At 44.2% G+C, this 20,024-nt stretch overlaps 1 long non-coding RNA gene across 2 annotated transcripts in view; it reads left to right on the plus strand.

The window, feature by feature from the left end:
- The first annotated feature begins 1,042 nt into the window (after window positions 1–1,042).
- The window catches only part of LOC132342184 (uncharacterized), a 30,048-nt gene continuing 11,066 nt past the window's right edge, over window positions 1,043–20,024 (plus strand). The window contains exon 1 of one of the 2 annotated variants that reach the window (XR_009490455.1): window positions 1,043–2,257. This is a non-coding gene — a long non-coding RNA (uncharacterized lncRNA). The remainder of the gene's footprint in view (window positions 2,258–20,024) is intronic. The other variant, XR_009490454.1, reaches the window with a different exon arrangement.

Below are 20,024 nucleotides of genomic sequence, written 5' to 3' on the forward strand. Positions count from 1 at the left end.
ATTCAACTGTAACATGAACAGAAAGAAGAAAGCATTCACTAACATTGCAAGTAAGTTTATCCCAGCCCTCTTAGTAATTTTTTCTCCTATAGCTCTTGATGGGGTTCATGGTCTTTGCCCTTTATGAAGTGGTCCACAGTGTGGAAAATGTGGAAGGCCCTGGGTGAATGAACATCTGATAAGTATGTAAGCTGGAGAAAGTCTACTGGGCCTGGAGTTAGGATGTTAAGTTATGTAATTCTTCTGACTTTCCTCTTTTAAAATTACTATGAATTCCTCCAGGGAAAGGACAGTTTCTTACTTCTCTACCTTCCAAAGACAGCCCATGCCTCTCATCTCACTTTACAAATGTGGAATATACTTGTGGTTTTCTTTGTGTCTCTGTTCCCAGGTAGAATACTGAACCTATAGCTCATGTTCCATTTTTGGGAATGTCCTTCTCTGGTTCTCCAGGTTTAGAAGTCTGGATCCTTCTTGCTTGTTCCAATAACATAAAGGTCAGAATGTTCAAAGTGTTTCCAGACCAACTTTTCTAATTATTTGGCTAAGCCAATTGGAAGAACAGGCTTCCCTGGTGGCTCAGTTGGTAAAGAATCCCCCTGAAATGCAGGAGATGTGGGTTCAATCCCTGGGTAGGAAGGAACCCCTGGAGAAGGAAATGGCAGCCCACTCCAGTATTCTTGCTTGGGAAATCCCATGGACAGAGGAGCCTGGCAGGCTACAGTCTATGGGGTTGCAAAGAGTAGGACATGACTGAGAGACTAAACCACCACCACCTTGGAAGGACTCTCCAGTTTGCTTCGTTTCGACTGAAGTTCTCCAGGAGTGTATATGCAGACTGCATGTGAAATCTCAAAGGGGCCCTGGGACAAGAGGAAATCTGGGAGATGCCTGACTAAACCAGGGCCCAGCTGGAGACTTCTGGCCTCAGACAAAAAAAATTCTATTTAAGGAAGAAAAAAGAGCCCAACCATCTCCTCAGGCTCCATCAGATCCTTCCAAAGCTAGGAACTGGCTGTGAATCTCCCTGTTTCTACCACTCTGCAAGTTGGACTTTGCAGAAGGTGAACTTTTCTGGAAGAGTGGCAGATGAGGAGAAGAGATCTGCAGTTTGCTGTTGGCATCATCTTTATCAAAAGTCTGGGTGTAGAATTGTGGAGCTGAGAGAGAAGAGACATCAGAGCGAGCATGGACTGCCTGAGTTCTGTCTGTAATTGTGCATTCAGTGTAAAATCAGCATGTCAGTCTTGACGAGGCCAGCTCTGTGCTGGACACTAGGGCATACACCTGTGAGATGTGGTCCCAGCGTCCCCAGTCACTGCCCAGTGGCGGGGAGAGAGAGATGCCAACACACGGGTAGAGGGGCAGAGGGGGCGTGACACCACCGTTGGAAGCCATGGTGAGTTTTTGGGCTTCTGAGTTGAGTCCAGATGGATATGTGGAGGTTGCCCAGAGTAGGAGTGAGTGGGGAGACTCCAGGCAGAGTGATTGAAAGTGGAGGGGCTAAGAAGAGAGAAGGAAGAGATACGTGAGACTTGGCATGGTGGGCGGGGCGGGGGAGGTGAGGAGCAAGGAACCACAGGTGAAGTCAAACCATTCTGGATGGAACAGGAGAGTGAGGTGGGTTTATGACGGTACCTGCTCCACCTCCGGAGGTCACATTCCGTATTGTGACCTGTCAGTGAGGGGCGGGCAAATAGACAACTTTTGGAGGCAGCCGTTTTCACTGCGGACCCCTCTGGCCGTTGGAGTTCTGAATAGTGATCGTTGTGTTTCTACCTGTAAGGCATTAAATAAATATCAGTGATGCTGGGAAAGATTGAGGGCAGGAGGAGAAGGGAATGACAGAGGATGAGATGGTTGGATGGCATCACTGACTCAATGGACATGAGTTTGAGCAAACTCTGGGAGATAGTAAAGGACAGGGGAACCTGGCGTGCTGCAGACCGTGAGGTTACAAAAAGTCAGACATGACTTAGGGACTGAAGAAGAAGAAACACATATCAAAATGTTTTCTCACGCATCATGTGTCACAGGCAGCCGAGGAGGACACAGGGCAGGAGAGAACAGGCAACCACTCCCTAGCTAGGTGGTCTTCCAGCCACCACTTAACCTGGCTGAGTGTCAGTCTTCCTATCTATCAAGTGGGGATAAAGACATCGACCTCAGCTGGTCGCTGCAAGGTCTGAACAAAACTGCTGCATGGAGGCCCACAGGAAGCCCTCGATGCCCCTTCACTGTGCTGTTATCCAGATGGGTAAGAGTCCTTCATCTTTCTACCAGTCATATCAGGATGTTCATCCTAAGACCCAGCCTCCCAACTCCCTAGATGAAGCACCTGCTGCTCTCGCCCAGTTTGGCAAATGAATCCTTGTTCATGCCTGTGACATAGGGGCACTGTCTTTGAGAAGGCTAAAACTGGGTAAGTGTCCCAGGCCAGCAATATACATTTCTGCACGATTTACAAGTTCTCATGGAGCGCGGTGGGGGCGGGGGCGGGGCCGGGGGACACTTCCCTGGTGGTCCAGTGGTTAAGACTTTGCGTTTCAATGTAGGGGGTGCTGGTTTGATTCCCAGTCTGGGAACTAAGATCCCACATGACTTGCAGTCAAATAACCAAATCTTAAAACACAAAGCAATATTGTAATAAATTCAGTGAAGACTTAAAAAAAAAATGGTCCACATCAAAAATTCTTTACAAAACCGCAAAGTTCCCTTGGGTATCCTTGTTCACTTTGTCCCCTCCTCCCTATTCCAGAGCCTTGTGTAACATTGCTGCTCTCTGTGGCCTGATGACTTGTGTTCACCAGCTTCCACTGGCCTCCCTAATCTGCCTTTGCATTTCTAGTTAGACTTCCCTTATCTTACTGTTCTCTGAGCCTCAGACTTCATCTGCTTCTGTTGTTTTGTGGGAATGAACATATATCAAAATGGGTTACAAGTGACAATGACAGAGATTGTGTTTGGGGATGGACCCCGTGCTCTCCAGGCAACCATGTCCCTGTTCCTGGTGATGCCCCAGGCTGCTGTTCAAAGGAGTCCTGGGTGCTTTCAGCCTCCCACCCTCTCTCCTCTTCTCTGCTTCTTGTCATGAAATTCAGACCAACTAGAGATGCTTGGTCTAATCTCCTGAAAGGACTCTTCATTATGACCCTATGAGGCTGGTGTGTTGATGTTATCTGGGAGAGACTGTAGTTACTGTGACGAGGAAAGCAGAAGAGAGAAATGGAGTCTGTACTGATTGAATGTATAATCAGAAGACATCATTGAGGCCTGATGAGGCTGTTCAGGGTGTATTTCCTTTGAGATGCTTCTTGAAAGACAGCAGCTTGAAAGAATGAGCAAGATGAGATTCATGGAGATAGCATTTCAAAAGGGAGCGTAGGTACAACTAAACTAAGCTTAGAGTGACAGAAGAGGAAAGTGTATGTTAAGAAAAAAAAAAAAGAAAAAAATCATCAAATGCCTGTGGATCTTATGAGTGGCAAACTCTCTCTGCAAAGTATGTGTTGGTGTTTTGAGTGACTAAGACTCCAGAGACAAGTTTAAACACATAAGACCAGTTTAAAGGTAAATACGATAATGTTGGAGGAAATTCACGACCCAATGTTCCTTTTTATATAACACGTTTTCTTTGAAATTCAGAACATACATTACTTAAAAATGACACAGCAGCTACCACATAGTGAGCCGAACAACCCTTTTCATAGCATCCTAGCAGTGGGAACGGCTTCAGAGGGAATTGCTTGATGGCATTCATGTGGTTAGGGAAGCAGATGGAGATGTTCAATATTTCTTTATGGACTGAAGTAGGAGATACACCTAGCACTGTCTTCAGAAGTCAGAATTAGGCATGAAAATAATAAACATTCATTTATTTAATAAATATTTATTGAGGCCCTACTAGGTACTGGCATGTTGTGCCAGTACGTATTTTTTTACTTGTTAAATGTAAAGGGATTTAGAGAAGGAAGCACTAGAGTTCTAAAGATAAGTCAGATAGTACCTGGAGGTCAACTATAAAACCCCGGAGATTCTTAGGTGGAGCAAACCAGATCATTTTAACCAGTGTGGTTCCTCCCTTGATGCCAAGGGCGGTAATCCAATAATGAACTTTGAGGTAGGTCTTGTATGTGTATGATCCACCTTAATTTAAAAACAGCCTGCAGTGGACCTAGGGAGAATGAATACTTCTAGAGACAGAAAGGTCTCCATGCCTTACACAGTGGCTGGCTTCAGGAATCCTTTGCATTGTGTTTGCTGAATTCTTCAGCAACAAGTATATCAAAGCTGGATAGATAGACGGTTGGTGGTGGTTTAGTCTCTAAGTCACGTCTGACTCTTGTGATTCCATGGACTGTAGATAGGTAGATAGATTAATTGATTGAGCTGCTGCTGCTGCTAAGTCACTTCAGTTGTGTCCAACTCTGTGCGACCCCATAGACAGCAGCCTACCAGGCTCCCCCGTCCCTGGGATTCTCCAGGCAAGAACACTGGAGTGGGTTGCCATTTCCTTTTCCAATGCATGAAAGTGAAAAGTGAAAGTGAAGTTGCTCATTCGAGTCTGACTCTTAGCAACCCCATGGACTGCAGCCTACCAGGCTCCTCTGCCCATGGGATTTTCCAGGCAAGAGTACTGGAGTGGGGTGCCATTGCCTTCTCCGAAGTGATTGAGCTAACACTGGTTTATAACATTATATGAGTTTCGTGTGTAATAGCATTCTGTTTCTACTTCTGTATACACTGCAGTGTGCCCACCACAAAACTGTAGTTTCCATCCGTCACCATCCTTTGACGCCTTTTACCCATTGTGTCCACTCGCCCATCTCCTCTGGTAACCACTACTCAAGTCTCTGTCATCTGTGTTTTTATTTTTGTTTGATTCATTTATTGTTTGTTTGTTTTTATTCCACACATGAGTGAAATGAGTGAAATTACATGGCATTTGTTTTTTTCTGACTTATTTCACTTAGCATAAAATCTTCAAGGGCCATCCATGTTGTCACAGGTGGCAAGACTGTATTTTGTATGGCTGAGTAGTATTCCACTGTGTGTACATATATGTATATGTATAGAACACATCATCCAGTCATCCGTCGATGGACACAAGCTGTTTCCATATTGTAGCTACCGTAAAAAATGCTGCAATGAACATAGGGGTGTATCTATAATTTTTGAATTAGTGGTTTTGCATTCTTTGGATGAATACACAGAAATGGAATGGCTAGATCATATTGTAGTTTTATTGCTAATTTTCTGAAAAATCCCCTTATTGTTTTCCATAGTGACTATACATATTTACATTTCCACTAACAAAGTACAAGTGTTCTTTAGTCAAGTTCGTTTGCTTTCCATTACAGAGATAGACCACATTTCCCAGCCTTCTTTGCAGGTAGGTGGGGCGTGTGGGTGGAATGATGGATGCTGCTTCTAGGCTTGGCTTTCACGTAATCCTCTACGCCTCTCTGGCTGAATGTTGAGCATCCCACAAGGAAGAGTGAGGCCCTAGGGAATGGTGGAGCCTCAGGATGGAAGGAGACTTAGTCCTTGAAATAGGTACCCTGGAGTCTACTGGACCATACACAAGGAACTGAGGTGTGACTGAAAAGCAAACTGTGTCACTTGGTAATGTCTGGAGACGTTTTGGAGTCACGAATGGGAGATGGGACATATTACTGGCATCCAGTATGTAGAGGCTAGGGATACTGCTATACATCCCACAACCAAAATAGCATATGGACAAAAATGTCAATAGGATCACTGAGACTTTGAGAATTACTACAGTAGCTACATTGTTACATTCCTGAACTAACACAGTAGTGAACTTCCATGGTAGGATCGCTTATATATGCATTCAGCAAAGTCTTGAGGGACTTCCCTGATGGTCCAGTGGTTAAGACTTTGCCTTCCAATGCAGAGGATGTGGGTTCAGTCCTTAGTTAGGGAGTTAAGACCCCACATTTCTCAGAGCCATAAAACCAAAACATAAAACTGAAGCAATATCAATAAAGACTTTAAAAATGGTCCACATAAAAAAAAGTCTTTAAAAACCCCAAGTCTTGAGCATCTACTATGTGCCAGGTAACTCTCCAGATACTAGGATGTAGCAGTGAACAATTGGGCAAAAATCTTCACTCCATTGAAGGTCACATTCTATAGTGAAGTGAAGTGAAGTGAAGTCGCTCAGTCGTGTCTGACTCTTTGTGACTCCATGGACTGTAGCCTACAAGGCTCCTCTGTCCATGGAATTTTCCAGGCAAGAGTGCTGGAGTGGGTTGCCATTTCCTTCTCCAGGGGATCTTCCCGAGCCAGGGATAGAACCCAGATCGCCTGCATTGCAGGCAGACACTTCACAGTCTGAGCCATTCTATAGTGGAGGATGGCAAATAATAATATCATTCAAATAAAATATATAGTCTATCAGTGATAATAAATGATATGAAGACAATAAAATGGGATCTGGGGGAGGGATGACTGTATTAAAATATTTTATTGAAACTTAACTCATTGTTGTAAATCCCACATGGGGATGATGACGCCTTCCCCCATATCCAGCCTGGTCCTCTTTCCTAAGCCTTAGGGTCATCTGTCTGTTGGACACCTTTACTTGGATGTCCTCAGGCACCTTAAACTCCGCATGCCCCAAGCCGAATTAATAATCTTCATAGAAGGGGCCGACAGAGGATAAGATGGTTGAATAGCATCACCAACTCGATGGATAGGAATTTTCACAAACTCTGGGAGACAGTGGAGGACAGAGGAGCCTGATGTGCTGCAGTCCACGGGTCACAAAGACTTGGACACAACTTATTGACTGAATAACAACAAATTGTTTTTTATACCTCAGTTTGAATTTGTCTGCTGATCTTAATTAAGCACAGAGTCACATCCATCCAATCCTCCCAATTTGAAGTCTGGACTCTTCTCTCTTCTCTCACCTTCACCATAACCACCAAAATCTTGTGGAATTTACTTTGAAGTATTTTTTAAACTTTTTCCCTTTTCTCCATCACAGTCCTAGTTCTGACTCCCACTATTCCTGCCTGAAACAATCATAGTAACCCGTGAAATGGTTTGGCTAAAAATAAAACAGACTCAGAGAGAGCATGTCAATTGCCCGGGCACGCACTGCCAGTAAAGGCAGTGCCATGATTTAATCTTGGTTCTCTCATGTTCCCAAATCCCGCCCCTCAGCTCCTCAGCCTTTGAAGATCTTGTCCAGATCTCATGGTGGCAGGTAACAGGGAATGTTGCAAAGGCCCCTGCCTGCTCCCTCTGCCCCTGGTCATGCTGAAGGCTAGAATGCCAGCTGACATCATCACCACTTTTGGAAAAGTCTACTAAATCCATGCCAGCAGGCCACATAGGAGCCGCAGCCACCCCTCAGCTAACCGATTTATGGTTGGAAGAAGAATTATGCTGGATCCACTTACAGGCACACCCCAGTTTACACTATTTGTGAGCAGAAGAGATCGTGTACTTCATAGCACTGCATTACTTGCAAATTTCTCTGTAGATGCAAATAATAACACTGGGGATCCCCATTTCCCAGGCTTCCTGTTTGCATGAGGAGGGAATTCCTGGACACGCCTCTCTCACACTCACTAAGGAGGGCAGCTTGGAAGAAGGTCTGAGCAGCATTGTCTTAGCACCTTTCTGCCTTGTTGGGGGCAGCCCGCCTAGGACACCCACCTTCTCCGTCCTCCACTCTGTAAGCTCACTGGGGCACTCTCTGCCTGCTCTAGGGACACCCCAAATTTTCCAACTCAGCCAGGACGGGTGGTAAATCTGCCTAACTCGGGGAGCTAAAGCGGCACCCTGGCTTGTAACACTATAGCTCCGAAGCTTAATTTATCTCCTACTTGGTTTATCAGTAACACGTCTCCATCTGGAAGATGGTTTGATCTCCATCAGGGTTTTCTATGTCTTATTTCTCCATTAGTTCTGAACTTCGGAAAGGAAATGCCTCTCTCTCCTCCTCAAGTCAATAATCATAGAAATAAATATCAAAATGGATTCTAAGAAAATGGATATTATTTCAGCAGGTACTTACTCCCAGCTAGAACCTGTGCCTGATCTCAGGTCACAAATGTGAACAAGACACAGCTGGCCCTCAGGGGGCTCACAGTCCACCAAGGGGTTGCTAGGTAAAGAACTAGTTTTTTAAAAAGAATGTTTTAAGTGTTTAAGATGAAGATAAACAGAACAATGTGGGCCCGGAGTGTGAGCACATGGCCAGTCTTGGAGGGGTTAGTGTGGAAGATTTTAAGGTAGAAGGTAGAATCTGATCCAAGACTTGAGGAGTTAATTATGCCAAGAAGGAGGGGAAGGAAAGATGCTCCAGGAAGAATCCACAGAATGGGCATAAAGTATTGAGGATAAAATTCATGACAAGAGTGGTAAAAATGAAGCAGGAGAGAGAAAAGAGGCTCAGATTATGGAGGCTGTCGTATGCAAAAGAAGGAGTTAGGATTTCTTTTTTTTTTTTTAAATAGCAGGTAGAAGGTGGTGATCTTGAGTGAATTTAAAGCCACATGATTTGATTTCCATAAATGGATGTTAGAAGGCCAAGGAAGGGAAGCCTGGGGGCAGGGAAGCCAGGGTAAGTGTGTGGATTTTTTTTTTTTAAGTGTGTGGATTGAATGAGTTAATTCTTGTCATATGCATACAATAGCACCTGTCATAGTCACAGTACATATAAACTATTTGCTACTGTTGTTGTAGGGACTTCTCTGGTGGCTCAGACTGTAAAGAATCTGCCTGCAATGCAGGAGACCTCTGTTCGATCCCAGAGTTGGGAAGATCCCCTGGAGGAGACATGGCAACCTACTCCAGTACTCTTGCCTGGACAATCCCCATGGACAGAGGAGTCTAGCAGACTACAGTCCTTGGGGTCACAAAAAGTCAGACATGACTGAGTGATTAAGCACGCATACCAATGCAGGAGAAGCAGGAAACACGGATTTGATCCCTGGGTCAGGAAGATCTGGAAGAGGAAATGGCAAACCTATCCAGTATTCTTGGCTGGAAAATTTCATAGACAGAGGAGCCTGGCGGGTTACAGTCCATGGGATCCAAGAGTCGAACATGACTGAGCACATACAAATTGTCATCAGGATGTTCTAGGTCAAAGATCAGTCAACTTTTTCTAGATAGAACCAGATAGGAAATTTGTTAGGCTTTCCATGCCATTAGGCCTACTTTGCAATTCCTCAGTTCTTTTATTATGTCATGAAGGAAGCCATGCTGCTGCTGCTGCTAAGTTGCTTCAGTTGTGTCCGACTCTGTGACCCCATAGACAGCAGCCCACCAGGTTCCGCCATCCCTGGGATTCTCCAGGCAAGAACACTGGAGTAGGTTGCCATTTCCTTCTTCAATGCATGAAAGGGAAAAGTGAAAGTGAAGTCGCTCAGTCGTGTCCAACTCTTCTCGACCCCATGGACTGCAGCCTACCAGGCTTATCTGTCCATGGGATTTTCCAGGCGAGTACTGGAGTGGGTGGCCATTGCCTTCTCCAGAAGGAAGCCATAGACAATATGTAAATAAATCAGCATGGCTGGGTTGCAATAAACTTTATTTCTAAAACTACAACCCTCAAGCTATACTTTGCTATCCCTTGGTCTAGGTTATGCTGCAGTTTCAACCCCCAAAGCTTATTGGTTTATGAGGGTTACTCTTATTTCTATAATTATCCATCAGAATGGGCTAGGTTATGCTGCATTAACAAACAGCTCCAAAGCTTTAGTGATTTATCTGTAGAAGTGTTTTGTACTTGCTCACACTGCATATCCACTGTGAGTTGGCTGGGAGCTCCACCCCATAATTCTTTGCTTTGGAACCCAGGCTGAAAAAGCAGCCAAATATTTCTGGCCTCTGAGAGAGAGGGAGAGAGAAATTTGGAAGGTCCTGAAGTGGTGATTAAATGAGCCTGCCCAGGAGTACAAGCGGCAAATCCACTCACGACTCATCAGCACCACCAGGCACAGGGACCCACCCAATCACAAGGGGCCTAGAAAATGCAATCCTGCCTCCTGCCCCAAAATCAGGGAGCTGGAAATACTTGGCAAGCATCACTGTGACGATTTCCACATTATTATTACCTACGACGAAGCTTCCAAGTAGACATGTGACAGCTCTGGCCACACGGAGGAAAGATGTTTGCACAGTGTAACTCCAAATTATTAAGGCAGAGAATCTGATCAGCTCAGCTTGAGCCAGAAGCACATAGCTGGTTCAATTCACCAAGGCAGGGGCAAGCATCAAGTATGGTTGGTCGGAGCCCTTTGTTTGGATGGGAGGGGGTGGAAAAAATTAAAGGGATTATTTTAAGTTGGGCAAGTGCTCCAGTATTCACCAACCTTAGTAAAGTGGCAAACAACTGCAGTTCAGCTTTCTGTGAAGGCAGTGGGTAGAAAGACAGGGTTGTACATAAGTGAAAGCAAGGAAGAGCTGTCCCAGGAAAATGGGGCACAAGTCCTGGGTCTGTGGCTAACCAGGCATCCGAACTGGGCTTGCTGTTGTTCAGTTGCTCAGTCATGTCTGACACTTTGTGACCCCATGGACTGTAGCCTGCCAGGCTCCTCTGTCCATGGGATTTCCCAAACAAGAATCCTAGAGTGTGTTGCTGTTTCCTTTTCCAGTGACCTGGGTTAAGACACCTCAAAAGCTTTCGGTGCCTCTTTTTCCTTACCTGTGAATAATATACCTTAGCAAAATGGTAGAGAAAAAAAGCATAGAGTTCTGAGAAAAATGAAGCATGTTAAGATGAAGGTCATGCTTCATTTTTCCAGAACACTGTGTTTTTTTCCTCTCAGTTCAGTTCAGTCACTCAGTCATGTCCGACTCTTTGAGACTTCATGGACTATAGCACGCCAGGCTTCCCTGTCCATCATCAACTCCCAGAGCTTGCTCAAACTCATGTCCATTGAGTAGGTGATGCCATCCAACCATCTCATCCTCTGACGTCCCTTCTCCCGGCTTCAATCTTGCCCAGCATCAGGGTCTTTTCAAATGAGTCAGTTCTTCGCATCAGGTGGCCAAAGTATTGGAGTTTCAGCTTTAGCATAAGTCCTTCCAATGAATATTCAGGACTGATTTCCTTTAGGATGGACTGGTTGGATCTCCTTGCAGTCCAAGGGACTCTCAAGAGTCTTCTCCAACACCACAGTTTAAAAGCATCGATTATTCGGCACTCAGCTTTGTTTATAGTTCAACTCTCACATCCATACATGGCTACTGGAAAAACCGTAGTTTGGACTAGATGGACCTTTGTTGGCAAAGTAATGTCTCTGCTTTTTAATATTCTGTCTAGGTTGGTCATAGCTTTTCTTCCAAGGAGCAAGTGTCTTTTAATTTCATGGTTGTAGTCACCATCTGCAGTGATTTTGGAGCCCAAAAAAGTAAAGTCTGTCACTGTTTCCACATCTATTTGCCATGAAGTGATGGGACCAGATGCCATGATCTTAGTTTTCTGAATGTTGAGTTTTAAGCCAACTTTTTCACTCTGCTCTTTCACTTTCATCAAGAGGCTCTTTAGTTCTTCTTTGTTTTCTACCATTTTACCAAGGGCTTTTCTGGTAGCTCAGCAGGTAAAGAATCTGTCTGCAATGCAGGAGACCCTAGTTCAATTCCTGAGTCAGGAAGATCCCCTGGAGAAGGGATAGGCTACCCACTCCAGTATTCTTGGATTTCCTTGCTGGCTCAGACGGTAAAGAATCTGCCTGCAATGTGGGAGACCTAGGTTCGATCCCTTGGTTGGGAATATCCCCTGGAGGAGGGCATGGCAACCGACTCCAGTATTCTTGCCTGGAGAAACCCCATGGATAGAGGAACCAGGTAGGCTACAGTCCATGGGGTCACAAAGAGTTGGACATGACTAAGCGCAGCAAAAGATGAAAATCAAATGACACCATGGATGTGAAAATGCTTTGCAAATTATACCCTTCTTCTGTTTCATTTGGCTGGGAGGCATGTGGAATCTTTGTTCCCTGATCAGGGATTGAACCTGCCCTACCTGCAGTGGAAGGGTGGAACCTTGACCACTGGGCCACCAGGGAAGTCCTCGGATGCTCGTCCATTGGTCGTTTCAGCAGCACCTCCGGGCAGTGAAATGAACACAGGTCTGCTCGATCTTTCCCTTGCTGTTACCCCGCTCAGCCTCCTCTCCTGTCCTCTTTCTGGTCCAACCCTTTGACTCACTGAGACCTCTTTGGTTTCTCAACTCACATTTCTATCTTCCACCTGCCACTGGCTGTCATATCAGTAGGATCAGAGGCACAGAATGATTGGTTGGTTTTAAATGTATTCTCATCTTCTCACACGGATTGCTGGCACTGTTTTAAGCTTGTGTGTGTGTATGTGTGTGTGTGTGTGTGTGTGTGTGTGTGTGTGTGTGTGTATGGTGTGTGTATGTATTTCTTCTAAATAAGTCATCCAAATTTTTTGGTCATACACATCTCTGAGGAGACCGGCTCTGCCCGGATACTTTGGATTTTACCTGAGGCTATAGCACATTGATCTGTTCTCAGCATTTTCTCAGTCTGCTTTGTTTCTGCTGAACTCTGGCAGATCAAAGTCTGATTCTGGCAATAAAGGATAAAGGGTTTGGGGAGCAGGATTCTGCACCCAAGATTCAGGTTCCCCCTACACGATCTTATGTATCTCTTTGCTTTCGTTTCTTTTCTCATCTGACACTATTTCCAGTGGGTCATCTTTTCTTTTTCAATCAGCTCTATTGAGTTATAACTGATACACAATACATTGGCCCAGTTAGATTATACGTTTGTTACATTTTCACTTACGTCCATGAAACCATCATCACAGCTATAGTAATGAACATATCCATCAGTCCCCCAGATATCCTGTCTCCTTGGAGTCTCTCCTCTCTTTCCTCTCTGCTCTACTTGGTGTTAGTTTGCATTTTCTAAAAATTTACATAAAGGGGAGTGCAGTTACTGAAATCCTTCATATTCTTGTTTGCTAATTCTAGTATGTGTGTCAGTTTGGGGTCTGCTTTTTAAAAACTCTTTATTTACTAATCATTTTTGTCTGTGCTGGGTCTTTGTTGTTGCATGCAGACTTTCTCTAGTCGTGGTAAAGGGGAACTGCTCTCTAGTCTCACTGTGGGCGGTTCTCATTGTGGTGGCTTCTCTTGCTGTGGAGCATGGGCCCTGGGGCAGTCAGGCTTCTGTGCAACTGCAGTGCACAGCTGGGTTAGTTGTTCCATGGCATGTGGGATCCTCCCCGACCAGGGATTGAACCCATTTTCCCTGCATTGGTAGGCGGACCATCAGAGAAGTCCCTGGGGTCTGCTTCGACTTAATGCTTTCTCTCCTCAGTAGAGGTCATATTTTCCCGCTTCTTTGTCTGACTGGTAATTTTTGATAATATTTGATCACATGCCAGACATAGTGAATGTAGTATTACCTTGTTCTGTGTTGGATAGCTTTGTTTTACTATAAATACTCTTGAGTGTGGTCCTGGGATGCAGTTAAGTTCCTTGGAAATAACTTGATTCTTTTAGGTCTAGCTTTTAAGAGTTTTTAGGTGGGACTAGAGCTGTATTTAGTGAAGGGCTAATGTTCCCCCAGTGAAGCAAAACCTTTCTGAGTATTCCACACAATGTCCCATGAGTTATGGAGTTTTCTAGTCTGGCTGGTGCTAATGGGCACTTTTTCTGATTCCATAAGAGCGCTGTGTGCTGTGGGTTGTTCCCACCAGTCTTTGCAAGTGGTTCTTCCCCTGGACTTGGGGAGTCTCCTTAAACAAGACCTAAATTATATTTTGCTGAATACTCACAGGGAATTCTGTACAGTCCTTTGGGTTTCTTACTCTGTGTAGATCTTTCCTCCCTGGTCCTCAGTCCTGCAAAGTCTAGCCACCCTGTTCTCTCTGGATTCTCGGCTCCATCTTCTCAACTCTGGAGGGGCACCAGGTTCCACCTGGCTTGTCCCTCCATGCACTAGGACCTGGAAGCTCTCTCCAGGCAATAAGCTGGGGCAAATACAATGCCTCACCTTGTTGATTTTCCACCTCCCAGGAATCACTGACCTTCACTGCCTGATAGCCAACATCTTGAAAATTATTGCTTTGCCTATTTTCTTTTAACTTACATTTGGAAGGTAAATCTGGTCCCTGGCCAGAAATGGAAGTCTACTGGGCATCTTTGAATTGAAATAATCATGAGTTGTGTAGACTTTTGCTTTTCAAATTTTGGCTCACAGCTCAGTATCCAAGCTCTAGAAGCTTATTAGAAATGCAAAATCTCAGGCTTTATCCCAGATGGGCTGGATGAGAACCTATATTTTATCAAGATGTCAGGTATTTGTATGGATATTGGGGTTTCAGAACTACCAGTGTAGATTTTTGAATTGCTGTTGTTATTTTAGTCACTCAGTCATGTCCAACTCTTTTTGACCCCCTGGACTGTGACCCATCAGAGTCTTCCGTCCTTGAGATTTCTCAGGCAAGAATACTGGAGTAGGTGTTATTTTCTATGCTGGTGGATCTTCCCGATAATCTCTCTCTATCTTCTTTTCTTCCAAATTTTAGTCTTAACTTCTGGAGAGGAAACCTTCTGGGTGACTCCAGGTGGAGGAGAATCAGGGAGGAAATAGCTCAGAAAGGGACTCGGGAAATTCTGCCCCACATTCTGATGTTCATGGTCACATTGACATGGGCCCCACTCAGTGTCTGAGGGTGGCAACCTTGACCTCAGCAAGGGGTGCTCCTTCTACACAGGGATCAAGTGGTCTGACCTTGAGTGCAATCATATGCTCTTCCTTGCAGGGATGACGCAATGGGAAAATCTGGGATTCTGAGACTGAGAAAAAGCTATAGAAGGGGCATTAAATCCTTTTGGGAACGAGGCAGCAGATCAAGTAAGAAGTCACACAAATACCCTCTTCTAGGTGAGGGAAGAGCTAAACTCCTGATCTCAGAAGACTTGGGTTAGATTCCCTGCTTCTTCATCCAGTGGTGGAGTGTTAGGAAAGTTGCTGCATCTTTGTCTCAGTGTCTGCATCTGTATATGGGTGCCCAGTCACGTCTGGACAGTTAAAACTGTATATTAGTTTAGTTCAATTAATATATGCCATTGTTTATGAAAGTCAAACAATATTATTAGAATTTCCATTACAAAGAGCTTCCAATGACTTACGTGCATGTGGTACTCTTTGCCTCAGAGTCAAAATTCGGTGAACTTCCTCCCCTTTTTCCTTCCCTCCTCCCCTTTCTTCCCTCCCTGCTTTGTCCTTTTCATTTCTTCCTTTCTTCTTCTTCTTAACTCTCTCACCCATTCTCTCTTCCATTTCCCCAAATTCCAGGCTTTTCTCAGGAAAGGGAATGGGAGTTCAGGTACCACATAAGCCCCCAGGAGTATTGTAATGTAGACAAGTCAAGCTTCATGCTCTCCCATATAATACTTATGACCAGGAGAAATAAAATTAAAATCTATGTCAAAATCAACCTTGAAGGGAAAAGGAGTCTATCCAACATACATACAATGGGAGGGAAGGATCTGGAAGAGGGTGGGGCAGTGGGTGCACCCAATGGTAAGGGTGGGTTTGTGGCCAATGATGGATTTAGAACACATAGCACCCTTGGATGCCACCAACCTGGAGTGATCCCAAAAGTATCAGGCAAGTAGTCTTTTTATAATTTGTTATTTGTTCCAGATTTGAATAATAATATAGCTGTGTAGGATGGCATGTAGGGTGGTGCCTTAAAGTAGCATATCACCTTCCCAGGTGGTGCTAGTGGTTAGCACCAATGCAGGAGACTCAGGTTTGATCCATGAGACTGGAAGATCTGCTGGAGGAGGACATGGCAACCCACTCCAGTATTCTTCCCTGGAAAATCGCATGGAAAGAGGAGCCTGGCGGGCTACAGGGTTGCAAAGAGTGGATATGACTGAAGTGACTTAGCATTAGCATTAGTCTTTTTATAATTTGCTCTTTATTCCAGATTTGAATAAGATAGCTGGCTAGGGTGGCATGTAGGGTGATGTCTTAGAGTATGTCCTTCGTCAATGTGGTCTGAATTTCTTCACTCATCAGGAAGTCCCTGAAGGGGTCACTGACATCATTCCCTCATTCTTTTTTAAAATGTTTGTTTATGTTTATTTATTGGGCTGTGCCAGCATGTAGAATCTAGTTCCCCAACTAGGGATTGAACACAGGCCCCCTGCGTTGGGAGTGAGGAGTCTTAGCCACTAGCCCACCAGGGAAATCTCCATTCCCTCATTCTTGATGGCCTTTTAGTGAGGGAAATGGCAAGCTTGCGTAATTCTCCCCAGTTTGGGGAAGGATTAGATTTTCAAACTCATGCCCTCTGAGAGCCTGCCAGTGATAGCCTGCTTCAGGTCTGGCTTGAGGTCTTTCAAGTGCAACTAAACTGCCCCCAAACGGGAGCCCCATCTGTGCTCCTCGTCTGTGTCAGTGCCTGTATCGGTCATTGACCAATGAGTATTTCTACAGTCAAATCTGTTGCCAAGTGAAGCTGCTCTGGGTGTTTAGGTCTTTCCTGGTGATGCTCTGCTTATTGGCTCCAGGGAAGACTTGAATGAAAGGAGGGAAGCCAGCAGTTCCAGAGCTCCCACTGTGTGCCAAGCATCACAGTAGAACCAACACACAGGTTATCCCACATATTCTTCATCATTAATCTACGACAAAGGAATTATCATTCCCATCTCTTCCTAATGAAGAAATGAAAGCTCAAAATGGTTAAGACACTTTTCCAGTGCCACCCAGAAGAACTGAGATTTAGACTCATACTTTTCCTAATACTTAAACTCCTTCTGTAAGTATCCCAATGATGTGCCAAGATTATTGACTTAAAAACCAGACAGCTAGCATGCATTAAGCGCTTACTGTGTGGCAGGCACTGGAGACCTGGAGAGCAATGAGTGGTTGGGAAAAAAACTGCAAGGGAGGTGGGAGGAAGGAGGGAAGGAATGATAATGATGAGAGAGGGGCATTACTCAAGAGCATTATCCACTGGGCTCAGGAACATGGATGGCATCACTGACTCAATGGACATGCGCAAATTCCCAGAAATAGTAAAGGACAGGGAAGCCTGGCATGCTGCAGTTCATGGGTTCTTGAAGAGCTGGACAACTATTTAGCAAATGAACCACGACGGCAGGAACATGGGCTTTATCCTGTAGGTGCTGGGCAACCACAGAAGGGCTTTATTCAACTGAAGAAGAGGATTGGACTTGTACTTAGAGAGAGCATCCAGCAGCAATGTGGAGGACAGAGGGCAGGGGGCCAGGGGCTGGGCCAGAAGTAGGAACAGCAATTATAATGCCACTGAAAGAGAGAATAGATTGATGGCGATGAGATGATTTCAGGACTGGGCACTTAGGTGCTAGATACTGTGCTGAATGTATTACATATTCTCACTCATTCAATATTCAGGTCCACTTTACGACGTGAATACTACTATTATCACTTTCCAGATGAGGATATTAAGGCACGAAGAGGTTAAATACCACCTGTTCCTATCATAATGGAACAAACCCTGAAGAGATGTACCCTCTTGCTCTGAATCTTACGTTTTCAGTTAGTAGATGGCAGATCTGACGCTGAGACTCTTATTAAGCTCTCCACCATTTTTCTCTGCTATATTTGTTGCCTCACCAAATCACATTGGATCATAGACCCTAAGGGAAGGGAGAAATGTTTGTGATCATTAGGGGCACCTTCCTGCTTCTCCACACCCCAAACTAGATGCTCAGATCCTTCCCCTGTCATCTGCTTAAACATCTCCAGTGACAAGGGCTTGCATCCTGCCCAGATACCCTGGGACACTAGCATTATAGGGGTTTTGTGCACTTTTGTGGAGCCCCAGTGAACATGGCCCACTGCTCCTGGTGCTTTCTCTTGAGTCTGTACTGGCCCTTCCTCCCCCAAACAGCACCTGAGAATGTAAACTCTGGTTACTCGGATAAATCTGGAGTGAAGTCCACCAGGGATTTCAAGGAGTGTTCTTTACACGAGAATCATCACGAGATGGCCAGGCCTGTGCTAATCGGCTGTATTTGAACTATAACAACTTTCAAACCCAGCAAGACAATTAAAGCTGAAAATGGTCAGAAGGGATTAAAAGGATTCAAAGGATAATTGCTTCATAACAAGCTACATTGCTGCAAGTAGCAGGCAGGATTGACGGAACTGGAATTAATTATATTGGAATACGTGTTTATTTTTATAGAGTCTTTTAAAATCATTTGGATTTGGCCAACTTGTGCCTTTCTCCAATACTCTCGGCTTTGGTTAACTGCCGCGGATTTGTCTGCCAAGTGCAATTACTGCCATTCTTGGAAACTACGCAGGAATGCAAACATGCTCACCATTTATCAGATCAATCCTTTTATTGCCTTTGTAATAATGACGCCTAAATTTGTATAGTGCTTGTAATGTTTACAAAATTCTTTGCATATGTTATCTCAGTTTGTCTTCACAACAACCCTATGAGATGGTTAAGGGCTGGAGTTCCCGTTTGGAGATGATTCCTGATGAAACTAAGGCAGAACGAAATGAGCCATCCAGCAGATTAATAAGGGAACTCTGACTGGAGTCTACAGTACCTGCCTCCTAACTGGTGTGTTTGCGCTATTGATCTGGAGAAAGAAGCATCTTGCTTGCTAGGTGGGGCTAGGCTGAACACCGCTGTCAAGAAGGAGAAAAGTCCTTGCTTGGGTTCGGGGAAAAGTTGAAACTTATTAGTGAATCAACTGTTTGAACTATAAAAAGTGGAAGATATCATTGATCAGAAAGGAGAGGTGCTTTTGGAAATGAAGTTGCTGTAATAAGGCTTAAGAAATGACTCTTGTTTTGGAGTCAGTAGCCTTGAGTTTATGTTCCACCTCTTCCCTTTCATGGGTCTGTATCTTGTCATGTGACTGTTCCTCTGGCTATCTTACTTTTTCCCTTCTGTACAGTGGGTCTCACGATGACCTTCACTGGTTATGGTTACAGTCAAGGTCAAATGAAACGTTGCATATGTTTGAGCCCGACAACTGTGGGATGCTTTTGCCCCTGGCATTTTTCTGTCTGATATCCCTACGTTAATTGACTGTGAAGTGAAGTGAAAACAGCTCAGTCACGTCTGACTCTTTGTGACCCCATAGACTATACAGTCCATGGAATTCTCCGGGCCAGAATACTGAGTAGGGTAGCCTTTCCCTTCTCCAGGGGATCTTCCCAACCCAGGGATTGAGCCGGGGTCTCCTGCATTGCAGGCGGATTCTTTACCAACTGAGCTATGAGGGAAGTGGCATAATAACCAAAAAACTAGAGGGAAATTACCACTGGAGGGAAGGATGGAGGGAGGCATGAGATAGGATTAGGGAATTAAGAGTTATAAGCTACTCTGTATAAAATAAATAAGTTAAAATGATATATTACATAGCACAGGGAAATACAGCCTTTGTTTTATAATAACTTTAGATGGAATATAATCTATAAAAATATTGAATCATTATATTCTACACCTGAAATTGATATAATATTGTAAATCAACTATAGTGGAATAAAAAAAATCATATTTCAAGATTGTTAGTCAGGGTGAACATTTTATTTGTGTTTATTGACCAATTGTGTTTCCACTGACTTTTCTTATTCTTTGCTCAGTTTTGATTGGGTTGTTTATTATTTTCCTGTTGGTTACCTAGGAGTATCTCATATATTCTGGATATACACATGTCTTCTATATATGATTATACATTCTGGATTATTCATTCTGTTTATATGTATTGCAACTTTTTCTTCTACTGTATGCATTATCTTTTCATGTAGGTTATGGTGTCTGTGTAAAAAAATATATTTTATGGAGTCAAATTTACCATCTTTGCATTTATAGATTAAATTTCTTGTGATTCTTACTGCTGATCTATGTACCGATAAGAAGAGGGAAGCAAAGGCAGTAGTGGGGACAGGAATAAGTGGAGGCTGACGCAAAGGAAAACTTGACATTTATTTCTCACAGTTCTGGAAGCCCAAGATCAAGTGGCTGAGAAATTT

This window comes from Bos taurus, chromosome 14, assembly GCF_002263795.3.
Source record: "Bos taurus isolate L1 Dominette 01449 registration number 42190680 breed Hereford chromosome 14, ARS-UCD2.0, whole genome shotgun sequence".
NCBI lineage: Eukaryota > Metazoa > Chordata > Mammalia > Artiodactyla > Bovidae > Bos > Bos taurus.